This window comes from Triticum urartu, chromosome 7A (assembly GCF_056163025.1).
Source record: "Triticum urartu cultivar PI428250 chromosome 7A, HENAU_Tu73, whole genome shotgun sequence".
Classification (NCBI taxonomy): Eukaryota; Viridiplantae; Streptophyta; class Magnoliopsida; order Poales; family Poaceae; genus Triticum; species Triticum urartu.
Genome location: NC_141879.1, coordinates 751,395,928 through 751,409,129, shown reverse-complemented (window position 1 = coordinate 751,409,129; position 13,202 = coordinate 751,395,928).

Genomic DNA, 13,202 nt, shown 5'->3' with positions numbered 1-13,202 from the left:
AACTTATCATCATAATACATCATTGTCATATAACACCTCCTCAAGATCATCGTTTTCATCAATGAGACATCACATCGCAAATTGGTCACTAGTCGCAATCACAACTACTCTTCATCATCAACTCTAACACATTGTACCACATAATAAACATATTGTACCTCATAGGACCTACTACATTCTCTTAGGACCTACTATATTCTCTAAGGTAAAATAGAAAAAAACAAGATATCCCCAGACACTCCATTATGGAGAATGGAGATTATCCTGTCTCCAATTCTTGCCTTTCGCTTAATGTTACTTCCAAGAACCTCCTTGCGAATGTCCAAACATTTTTTCCATTCTTTGATTAGCATGTGTTCACCGGTTTTAGAAATCCGATATGCACAGGTGAGCTCCTTAGATAGACCTGGTTGTATGTTCAGAACTGCAAGGTGACCATTCTGATACATCAGATGAGGCACACAATCCATCTGGATTTTCTGTTGAAAAACATAGTAATAACTTCGTAGTTAGCAATGATGTACTAGTTTTAGAAGAATGCAAAAGATGCACGGATGTCGTAATACTAAAAAATCTTACCAGGGTGTCTCCATAGAAGTTACCGTGGTTCAACACGTGCACTAGTGGCACGTATTCACCATAATTTGGAGGAGTTCGATAATAGGTATTGTAATTCTCAAGATAAGTACAATAAGCGATCAGATGACTTTTCTCCTTATATGTTAATTCGGAGCCATCAGTGTAGTGGGTTTTGTCTACCATCTTCCACACATTCTTTGAACAATCAAAATAAGCTGTCAATGGAAATAAGCTGTCAACTATTTTGAAATAAACAATATAAATTAGTTAATAACTATATTTGAGAAACTTACATTCCTGTAGAATCGGAAGCGTATCAACAAGGACCCAAATGTCCATATTGTCTTGCTCGATGTCAGGATCACCAAGATCCATGGTGACAATCATACCCTCATAAAAACCATACATTTTGCAAAGTGCTTCCCAATTTTGGCAACCAAAATGGGTTACGCTCTGAGAATTGTACAGATTTACTTCAAAATCCATATCATGATGGGTCCTTAGGTGTATTTTCTTTGTTTCAAAATTTTCATGGTCTTCAAAACCCATCCTCTCCAAGACATAGCGTCTTACATGGCATGGGATAAGCTAGTCGAATTGTAAAAGATGAAAATTAGACGTTGAAATAGTTGAAGTCATGCTTAATTACGAAAAAAACACTTGTCGTTGTTGCGTACCGTCTCAACATCGAAGGTCTCCTCGAGCTTAATGCTGAAGCGCCGATCTTCGTCCAGCTTAACGAACCTGTCGCACATACCTCGATCGTCGTGGCACCAGCTGCACTCCCCCAGGAGACTGTCGTCGTCCGAGTACGACATTTCCTACGTTCATAATTCAAAGATTAAACTTGTACAATTAAATATATGTACTAAAAAACCTAAATTAGATCATTATTTTTCGAGAAAATCCAGGCCACTCGATATTTCCTACATATTCTAGCACAAGTCATGCCAGAATTCACGGAAAAATCCAGCATGACCTTTGCTAAAAAACAACATATCGAGCGCGTGAAATTTGCAAGAACGGATATTAATCAACACTCCGGCAAAACATAGGCCACTCGGAGGTGTAACCTGAACATGACCGGCCACTTGGGAAACCACATATCCTATTTGAGCAACACAAGATATACATGGAGATTTGGCTGGTCTCACCTCGAGGTCGGAGGGGGTCGGTGACGGGGACAATGGCGGGGATGATGGAGGGTGTCGGTGTCAAAACTGGCGGATCTCGGGTAGGGGGTCCCGAACTGTGTGTCTAGGCGGATGGTAACAGGAGACAAGGGACACGATGTTTTTACCCAGGTTCGGGCCCTCTCGGTGGAGGTAAAACCCTACTCCTGCTTGATTAATATTGATGATATGGGTAGTACAAGAGTAGATCGACCACGAGATCAAAGAGGCTAAACCCTAGAAGCTAGCCTATGGTATGATTGTTGTTCGTCCTACGGACTAAAACCCTCCGGTTTATATAGACACCGGAGAGGGCTAGGGTTACACAGAGTCGGTTACAATGGTAGGAGATCTACATATCCGTATCGCCAAGCTTGCCCTCCACGCCAAGGAAAGTCCCGTCCGGACACGGGACGAAGTCTTCAATCTTGTATCTTCATAGTCTAGGAGTCCAGCCAACGGTGATAGTTCGGCCATCCGGACACCCCCTAATCCAGGACTCCCTCAGTAGCCCCTGAACCAGGCTTCAATGATGACGAGTCCGGCGCGCATATATATTGTCTTCGGCATTGCAAGGCGGGTTCCTCCTCCGAATACTTCATAGAAGATTTTGAACACAAGGATAGTGTCCGGCTCTGCAAAATAAGTTCCACATACCACCGTAGAGAGAATAATATTTACACAAGTTCAATCTGCTGACGTATTTCGTGGCGTGACATCACACCATGGCCAAGCCTTTATTTGAATCGTTTTTACTATTCCCCCTCAGCGCGTTTAGCGAAGCGGTTTCCTTGGCACGTCTTGTCAAAGCAGAGATCGTGTCCCCTTATTCCAGGATTCTCATCAATACGGGCGTGGGTAACCCAACCGCGCCATTGATTACGGCGCTTGGGAGATAAGCGGGTTTTACCAGGCTGGTGGGGACGCATAGTTTCGTCCGTCCATATAAGGGGATAGGATCCACCTTTTTACCTACGCCTTCTTCCTCCTTTGCTTATCCATTTCCGCGTACTCGAGCTCCAGCGCCCAAGTCCGCACATCTCGCCTCAACCTTCCCCGGCCATGTCCAGAGCGGGAGGCAACTGGATGGCCTCCTCCGTCACGGAGGGGCACATCAAGAGGCTGCGAAAGGCCGGATACTTGTCCAGCGACATCGCGCATCGGCTCCCCAACAAGGAGCAGCTCATCCCCACCCCCGGGCCCCATGAGAGGGTGGTGTTCCTCACCCACTTCCTCCGTGGACTAGGTTTTCCACTTCACCCATTTGTCCGGGGGCTCATGTTCTACTATGGCCTGGATTTCCATGATCTGGCCCCGAATTTCATCCTCAACATCTCGGCGTTCATCGCCGTGTGCGAGGCCTTCCTCTGCATCCAGCCCCACTTCGGCTTATGGCTAAAGACCTTCAATGTCAAGCCAAAGGTAGTGGGCGTCCGCCAAGCGGAGTGCGGAGGCGCCATGGTGGGCAAGATGCCCAACGTCCTATGGCTCGAGGGCTCCTTTGTGGAGACCATAAAGGGGTGGCAATCGGGGTGGTTCTACATCACCGAGCCGCGTGACCCTGAATGGGCAGCGGCCCCCGAATTCAGATCTGGAATCCCCACATGGCTCACCTCCTGGAAAGAGAAGGGCCTATCGTGGGGTGATTCGGAGGAGCTGACCGGACTCCAATCCTGCGTCCAAACCTTGGTGAACAAGAAGCTCAAGCTTGTCAACGTAGTCCAGGTCATGCTCATCCGCCGGATCCTCCCGTGCCAGAAATGGGCCTTTAATTTTTGGGAGTTTGATCCGGCACAGCACCAAACCTTGAGCAGGCTATTCGACACAACGTACGAAGATGCCTGGAAGGTGCTATTCAAGGGCACCGAGGCTCCCGTATCCGCTACCGAAGATCGCGGATTCAGCTCGCACCGTCAAGCCGATGAGGTAAGCTATTTTACCCTTCACAGGATGCTTATTTTCCATAGTTTGACTCTATGCGGGATCTAAACTCCCTTTACATTTGACAGGCCTGGCAAAAGACGTCCGAGCAGGTTAACTGTCCGGCTCCCTTGCCAGAAGACCCAGCGGACGCCCAATTATCGGGGCTGCTGGCTCCGGCGCCTTACGTGGTGCCGGAGAAGAAGGCCAAGAAGAAGGCCACGGGGACTCGGAGGAGTTCCCGGCGCCAGGTGTTATCGGACACATCGTCCGATCACTCCGAGGCGGACTCCTCCTGCGAAGACGAGGAGGAGAAAAAAGAGGCCTCTCCCCCAGCGGGGGGAGAGAAGAAAAGGAAGGTCCCCAACGGGGGAGGCCGACGGTTCCAAGAAGGGAAGGACCCTCCCCCCAGACTACTCCACCAATGCAGACGACGATGAAGAGGAGTGGCCACCAAGGACTAAGCCCTTGGCGACTTCGTAAGTGTCCGGATACCAGAATAACTCATGGTGTTTCGTTTGTTGCATAGAATCTCTTAACGCCGAATATAACCCTGCAGCCCGCCCAAGGACGGGCTCGACACTTCAACGAGCGGCTCCCTGGCGCCATCGGACGTGGATAGCACTTCACGTCCGGCCGTCTCCTCTCCTCGCGCTGCGGATGACGCCGAGGTGGGGTCCCAAAAGGGGCCCAGCCAGGAGGAGGAGGCTCCGGAGGTGCCGCAGGGCAACCTCCCGGAATTTGGGCACGAGGGGGATCAACCCCTAAATGGTTCTGAGTTCGGCCCTGGGCCATACTCCGCATCGGAACCTTTAGTGGTTCTGGAGTCCTGCGGGCGGCCCCTTCGTAAGAAGGGCGAGACTGCGACGCCGGTGACCTCCGTCCAACCGGAGGCGCCGGATAATTTGCTGGAGGCGCTTAACGGTGCCTCTATCGACGAGGAGCACCGCACTATTATGAGTGCGGTGATCCAGAAAGTTCATTCCACCAAGAGCGGGCTGACTGAAGCCTGTACCAGCCTTCTAACAGGCTTTGAGGTATGTAATTAAGATATGTAAAAATAGTACCGCATAGACAGTAGCCCCTGATGCTCAGTTTGGTGTTCGGAAAGAAAAGTTGAACTGAGGATCTAAAAAGATATACGCAGGAGTCTAACATAAGCATGTCAATATGGGAATGCAGGTTGCGCTGCTGACCTCTACCGCACTGACTGCGGAGGTCAATGTATTGAAGGAGAGCCTCGAGCGGTCCGAGAATGAGCTCGGCCGTGCCAAGAAGCAGCTCGAGGACAAGGAAGGTAAGTAATACCTTGTTAAAATAATACCTTATAGAAAGGATTTGGTTGCAAAAAATGACAGGAATAACGTGAGTATTGCAGGGGCCATGAAAGAGGTGGCGACCCTGAAGGAAGCGGTGTCCAAGGCCGAAAGCAATGCGGTCGCAGAACGCACCGAGCGAGAGAAGCAGGAGGTGCGGGTGGCGGAGCTGCGGCAAGAGCTCCAGGCTCTCGTGGAAAAACACGAGAGTTTGGAGCGTGACTCGAAGACTCGAGAGTCCGAGCTCGCCTCAGCTCTTGAGAGTGCCAAAGCCGCTAAGGTCGAAGCCCAAAAAGCCCTCCAGGAAAATGAGGCAATAAAGAAGATAGCGGCGGGTAAGGCATTCTTCATGCAAAGCAAGCACGTGAAAGTGAATTACTTGTTACTTACCCGAATCCGGAGCTCTCTAGGAGCATTCGCAGATCTGCCCCGCAGTGTGTCCGACGCTGCCGCATTCTACCGGGCCGAGGAAGAGAGCTCGACGGAAAAGGTGTTCTGGTCTCAATATGCTGAGGCCGGACATCCGGTGCCCCTGAGCGACCAGCTGAAGCAGCTGGTCGAGCTCCACAAGGTGGCCGAACAGGCCATGAAAGGCCTCATAGTTCGGCTGTGGCCTAAAGAAGCCATGCCTAGGAGCTACTTTGGTCTGGTGCGGCGGCTGGTGGACGCATGTTCATGGATTGAAGTCATCAAGCGTTCCGTCTGCATTGAAGGTGCCTGTCGGGCCCTTGCCCGCGCTAAAGTGCACTGGGGCAAGATGGACGCCGAGAAGCTTATGACGGACGCACCACCGCCGGGCAAGGAGTATCGCATGCCCAAGATGTACTATAAGGGTGTCCTGAAGGGTGCCCGCCTTATAGCGGGTGAGTGCTCCAAAGATGTAATTTTTGAGTAGACTCGCATTTGTTATCTTGTACGCTGAAAACTTTGTTCATATGCGCTAAGCAACGCTTGTTAATTTAAAATATTACCTTATGTGCGGCCGTTTATCAAATTTGGGAGATGGCAAGTCGTTGGCTTCAACCCCCATGCCACGAGTGCTGGGGTGTTCGGGATAAACTTGAGCGCTCTTGTTCCCATTTTTGGGTCCTTCAAGGGAGGCGCTCAACACAACGAACGAGGCAACCGGACTTATAATGCTTGAACACTCCCACTTAGCCATAGAATTCTATAATTTTAAATTTCGGCGAAGCCCCTAGTGTTCGGAAGACCGAATTTGGGGCGCTATCCACGCCTGGGCCGGACAAAGCCAGCTCCTTGCTCTAAGCGGCATAGGTCTTTAGGGACTCAAAAAAACCTCTCGAACAGCGACCGGCTCTCGCCCTATCATGACGATCGGTTTTAGCTTTCTCCACTGAGGTGCTCAACCCAGCTCAACTGGGGCACAATCGCAGTGGTTCTCCCAGCGCTACCTTAGCCGATATAACGGAACGTAAGGTACCAAAACATGGGAGCCGGGCAAACCCAACTATTGACCCAAGACATGATTCAGAGCCGATGCATATAATGCTATAAGTTCGGGGTGCCTCACTTGTGAAAGTGTTCGGACTTATCACACCATATATTGGGGAACTTAAGCCTCTGGTGTATTTGGCCGTACCAAAGCATACGGATGCAACATGTCATAAGTGAACATATATAGATAGAAAAAGGAATGCAATAATAGGCAAAAAGCGATGCATTGTTTAATCCAAAAATACTGCAATGAAAGCAGAACGATGCAAATGGTGCGATAAGCAAGGGATGGGGCTATTTAACATGTCCCCCTCCAGGGGTAGGCTGCGGGATGGTATGTAAAAACAGGTATACTGCTCGTAATAGAGACCACCTGAACACTCGACGTAGCTTTTCTGCTTCCCTGGCTGTTGCATCGTGAGTTCGGCAATTCTACTGCCGGACAGGGCTTCTCGAAAACGGAGTCCTGAGAATAAGAAAAAAAAGAATGATACAATTGGGAGCCCCTGGTGCGGTTGAGCCGCTCTCCGGGCATGCCGTGGTCGTGCCCCTACCCCTATGCCCATGGTATCTCCAGAGCATAGTTATGTACGCGTGGTACTGGTCTCGCGATTTCGCGAGGGCTGGGGTGAAGGAAATATGCCCTAGAGGCAATAATAAAGTTATTATTTATTTCCTTATTTCATGATAAATGTTTATTATTCATGCTAGAATTGTATTAATCGGAAACATAATACATGTGTGAATACATAGACAAACAGAGTGTCACTAGTATGCCTCTACTTGACTAGCTCGTTAATCAAAGATGGTTATGTTTCCTAACCATGAACAAAGTGTTGTTATTTGATTAACAAGGTCACATCATTAGTTGAATGATCTGATTGACATGACTCATTCCATTAGCATAGCACCCGATCGTTTAGTATGTTGCTATTGCTTCCTTCATGACTTATACATGTTCCTATGACTATGAGATTATGCAACTCCCGTTTGCCGGAGGAACACTTTGTGTGCTACCAAACGTCACAACGTAACTGGGTGATTATAAAGGAGCTCTACAGGTGTCTCCAAAGGTAAATGTTGGGTTGGCGTATTTCGAGATTAGGATTTGTCACTCGGATTGTCGGAGAGGTATCTCTGGGCCCTCTCGGTAATGCACATCACATAAGCCTTGCAAGCATTGCAACTAATGAGTTAGTTGCGAGATGATGTATTACAGAACGAGTAAAGAGACTTGCCGGTAACGAGATTGAACTAGGTATTGGATACCGACGATCGAATCTCGGGCAAGTAACATACCGATGACAAAGGGAACAACGTATGTTGTTATGCGGTCTGACCGATAAAGATCTTCGTAGAATATGTAGGAGCCAATATGGGCATCCAGGTCCCGGTATTGGTTATTGACCGGAGACGTGTCTCGGTCATGTCTACATTGTTCTCGAACCGTAGGGTCCGCACGCTTAAGGTTTCGATGACAGTTATATTATGAGTTTTGATGTACCGAAGGAGTTCGGAGTCCCGGATGAGATCGGGGACATGACGAAGAGTCTCGAAATGGTCGAGACGTAAAGATCGATATATTGGACGACTATATTCGGACTTTGGAAAGGTTCCGAGTGATTCGGGTATTTTTCGGAGTACCGGAGAGTTACGGGAATTCGCTGGGAGAAGTATTGGGCCTTGATGGGCTTTAGTGGGAAGAGGAGAAAAGGCCTGCTGCGCCCCCCCTCCCCTCTAGTCCGAATTGGACTAGGGAAAAGGGGGCCGGCCACCTTTCCTTCTCCTCCACTTCCTTCTCCCTTCCTCCCCTCTTGGTAGGACTCCACATCCTGGCCGCACCTAGCCTTGGCCGGCCTCCTCCTCCTCCATCCTTTATATACAGGGGCAGGGGGCACCCCAGAGACACACAAGTTGATCCTCGTGATCGTTCCTTAGCCATGTGCGGTGCCCCCTTCCACCATATTCCACCTCGGTCATATCATAGCGGTGCTTAGGCGAAGCTCTGCGACGGTAGAACATCAAGATCGTCACCACGCCGTCGTGCTGACGGAACTCCTCCCCGAAGCTTTGCTGGATCGGAGCCCGGGGATCGTCATCGAGCTGTACGTGTGCTAAGAACTCGGAGGTGCCGGAGTAACGGTGCTTGGATCGGTCGGATCGGGAAGACGTACGACTACTTCCTCTACGTTGTGTCAACGCTTCCGTTGTTGATCTACAAGGGTACGTAGATCATACTCTCCCCTCTCGTTGCTATGCATGACCATGATCTTGCGCGTGCGTAGGAAATTTTTTTGAAATTACTACGTTCCCCAACATGGGGTTGGGGCCCCATGTTGGGGCCGCATTGCTATGCGTGCTCGGAACGTGCCAGGTGGTCTTGTTGTAGGTTACTCCGGGCGCGCCTGACGGTGTCCGGCCGCTTAACAGCCGGACTCGAGAATTGCCTTAAGAGGCTGCTTTGTACTTCCGCCGCGAGAGCCGCTGTATGCTCCTCCGTTCGGAGAGAGCGTTCGGTGTTTCCGTTGATCGTAATGACTCCTCGAGGGCCTGGCATCTTGAGCTTGAGGTATGCGTAGTGCGGCACCGCATTGAACTTTGCAAATGCGGTTCGTCCGAGTAGTGCATGATAGCCGCTGCGGAACGGGACTATGTCGAAGATTAACTCCTCGCTTCGGAAGTTATCCGGGGATCCAAAGACCACTTCAAGTGTGACTGAGCCTGTACAGTTGGCCTCTACACCTGGTATGACGCCTTTGAAGGTTGTCTTTGTGGGTTTAATCCTTGAGGTGTCTATGCCCATCTTGCGCACTTTATCCTGATAAAGCAGGTTCAGGCTGCTGCCGCCGTCCATCAAGACTCTAGTGAGGTGAAATCCGTCGATGATTGGGTCTAGAACCAATGTGGTGAATCCGCCATGGCGGATGCTAGTGGGGTGGTCCCTTCGATCAAAAGTGATCGGGCAGGAGGACCACGGATTGAACTTTCGGGCGACTGGCTCCATCGCATATACGTCCCTGAGTGCACGCTTCCGCTCCCTTTTGGGTATGTGGGTTGCGTATATCATGTTCACCGTCCGCACTTGTGGGGGGAAACCCTTCTGTCCTCTATTGTTCGGCGGCCAGGTCTCCTCCTCGTCATCGCTATGCAGCCCCTTGTCATTGTTTTCGGCAGTTAACTTGCCTGCCTGCTTGAACAGCCAACAATCCCTGTTGGTGTGATTGGCTGGCTTTTCGGGGGTGCCGTGTATCTGGCACAAGCGATCGAGTATTCGGTCCAAATTGGACGGGCCGGAGTATTTCTTTTGAATGGCTTTTTCCGCTGACCGGGTTTAGAGCCTCTGAATCCGGCATTGACTGCCGTATCCTCAGTATTGTCGCCATTAATGCGGCGCTTGTGCTTGTTGCGACGCGACCTACCGTTGGTGTCCTTGGTATCCGAATTACCAGGGCTCTTGGTCAGGTTGTTACTTTGAGCTAGCCAGCTGTCCTCTCCCGCGCAGAAGAGGGTCATGAGTGATGTGAGGGCTGCCATGGATTTCGGCTTTTCCTGTCCCAGGTGCCGGGCAAGCCACTCGTCGCGGATGTTATGTTTGAAGGCTGCAAGGGCCTCTGCATCCGGACAGTCGAAAATTTGATTTTTCTTGGTTAAGAACCATGTCCAGAATTGTCTGGCCGATTCATCTGGCTGCTGAATTATGTGGCTTAGGTCATCGGCGTCTGGTGGTCGCACATAAGTGCCCTGGAAGTTGTCGAGGAATGCGGCTTCCAGGTCTTCCCAACAACTGATTGACTCTGCTAGCAAGCTGTTAAGCCAATGCCGCGCTGGTCCTTTAAGCTTGAGTTGGAGGTATTTGATGGTGTGTAGATCATCACCGCGGGCCATGTGGATATGGAGAAGATAGTCCTCGATCCAGACCGCCGGATCAGTTGTGCCATCGTATGATTCAATGTTTACGGGTTTGAAACCCTCGGGGATTTGATGATCCATCACTTTGTCTATGAAGCATAGTGGGTGTGCGGCACCTCTGTATTGGGCTATATCACGACGCAGCTCAAACGAGCTTTGTCTACTGTGTTCGGCCCGGCCGGAATTGCTGTATCCGGCGTGACGGTTGTCATCGTGTATCATGGGGCGCCCACGCGATCCGTAGATCGATCTTGTTTGCCTTGCCTTATCCTCGAGTATATCCCGCAGGTCTGGCGCATTTTCCCGCGCCTTGGTATTTTTTGAGCGGCGCCGGGGTGCGGCTTGAGTGTAGGGCCGAGAGGCCTCTCTGTCGCGGCCATGAGGTGGCCGGTCGGCCGTATTATGCGCTGGTGATGTAGGTTTAGGTGCTTCCTCCTCTAATCGGGGTAGCAGTCTGCGTTTTGGGTAGCTCTTGGAGGGGCACTCGAGTTCATACTCTTCGGACGCAAGGACTTCAGTCCATCTGTCAGCTAGCAAGTCTTGGTCAGCTCTAAGCTGTTGCTGCTTTTTCTTGAGGCTGCTTGCCGTGGCCATAAGCCTGCGTTTGAAACACTCTTGTTCGACGGGATCCTCAGGCACGACAAATTCGTCGTCGTCGAGGCTTGCCTCGTCTTCGGAGGGAGGCATATAATTATCGTCCTCTACCTCTCTGTCTGCCGCTCTCTCATGAGGGCTGGCTTCTCCATCCTCCTGCGCTGAATCCTGCTGGAGGGGGTTGTCTTCGGCACTGTCCGGGGTGTTATTGTCTTCGGTGCCGGAATGTCCATTTTTGCTATGGCGGGATTTAGAGCGGCGCCGCTGACGCCGGCGCTTAGGCTATTTCTTGGAGGGGTCGTCCTCCGTTGTTCCATCGCCATTCCCATCCTTTGAGATGTCCACCATGTAAATGCCGTATGACGAGGTGGCCTTCCAGTGCCCTGTAGGCGCTGGTTCTTGGTCGTCTCCTGCATCGTCGTCCATACCGTTGATGTCTTCGGAGTCGAAGTCTAGCATGTCGGTTAAGTCATCGACAGTGGCTACGAAGTGGGTGGTGGGTGGGCTTTGAATTTCTTCGTCGTCTGCATGCCAACCGTCCTGACCATAATCCGGCCAGGGCTCTCCTGATAAAGAGAGGCACTTTAGCGAATTCAGGATGTCGCCAAAGGGCGAGTGTTGAAAGATGTCCGCAGCGGTGAACTCCATGATCGGCGCCCAATCGGATTCGATTGGCAGGGGCACCGAAGGTTCGGAGTCCGGAGAGGAGTCCGGCACCTTGGAGTCACGAGCTTCACAAAGGACAGGGTTGGTATTCGGCTCTATCGCCGTAGAGGTAGCAGCCCCCGAGGCGGTGTCCAGCCACCCGTCCTCGATCGGCTCAGTCGGCTCCGAGCTAAGGGTCGGAGCGGACACTTGTGCGGTCTCCAGGGCACTGTCCGGTGGCAGAGCTAGATCATGCCCATTGTGACAGTGCGGCGCGCTTGGCTGTGGCTCGAACCCGTCGTAGATCAAGTCTCCGCGGACGTCAGCCGTATAGTTCAAACTTCCGAATCTGACCTGATGGCCAGGGGCGTAGCTTTCAATCTGCTCCAGATGGCCAAGCGAGTTGGCCCGCAGTGCAAAGCCGCCGAATACGAAGATCTGTCCGGGGAGAAAAGACTCACCCTGGATCGCGTCGCTGTTGATGATCGAAGGAGCCATCGGGCCTAAAGGTGACGACACAGAGGAACTCTCAATGAAAGCACCGATGTCGGTGTCAAAACCGGCGGATCTCGGGTAGGGGGTCCCGAACTGTGCGTCTAGGCGGATGGTAACAGGAGACAAGGGACACGATGTTTTTACCCAGGTTCGGGCCCTCTCGGTGGAGGTAAAACCCTACTCCTGCTTGATTAATATTGATGATATGGGTAGTACAAGAGTAGATCTACCACGAGATCAAAGAGGCTAAACCCTAGAAGCTAGCCTATGGTATGATTGTTGTTCGTCCTATGGACTAAAACCCTCCGGTTTATATAGACACCGGAGAGGGCTAGGGTTACACAGAGTCGGTTACAATGGTAGGAGATCTACATATCCGTATCGCCAAGCTTGCCCTCCACGCCAAGGAAAGTCCCATCCGGACACGGGATGAAGCCTTCAATCTTGTATCTTCATAGTCTAGGAGTCCGGCCAACGGTGATAGTTCGGCCATCTGGACACCCCCTAATCCAGGACTCCCTCAGAGGGGATCCTTGATTTCTGCAAAAGCAGAAACCCTACAAATTATCACTAATACATCCCGAATAATTGCTTAACTAAAAAAATAACAACAAATATTACATGTTCAACTAGTTCTATTAATTCAACTAGTTCTTACTAAATATAAACTTACTATAAATAGAAAAAAACTAGTTCTTTCTAAAAATAAAGTAGTTCAACTAGTCATATTAATTATCTTACTAAAAATACATTAGTTCTATTAATTCAACTAGTTCAACTAGTTTATTAATTTACTTACTAAACTAGTTTAACTAAAACTAAACTAGTTCAACTAGTTTATTAATTTACTTACTAATTATTTTAAACACTTACTAAAAACAGTAAAAATAAACTACATTATACAATAGTAAAAATCATCTACTATTAACCATACTGCCCTTGTTAACTAGTACCATCACTACTACTAATTAACATCTACTACTACTAAAAATCATTATCTATGAACCCTAAAGTAAAATCTACTACTACTAAAAAACATCTAGTACTAACTAAGCAGAGAGAAAGGGGGTGGGGGAGGGGTGGGGGACTTACAGAGAGGGGAGAGATGGTGGCGGGG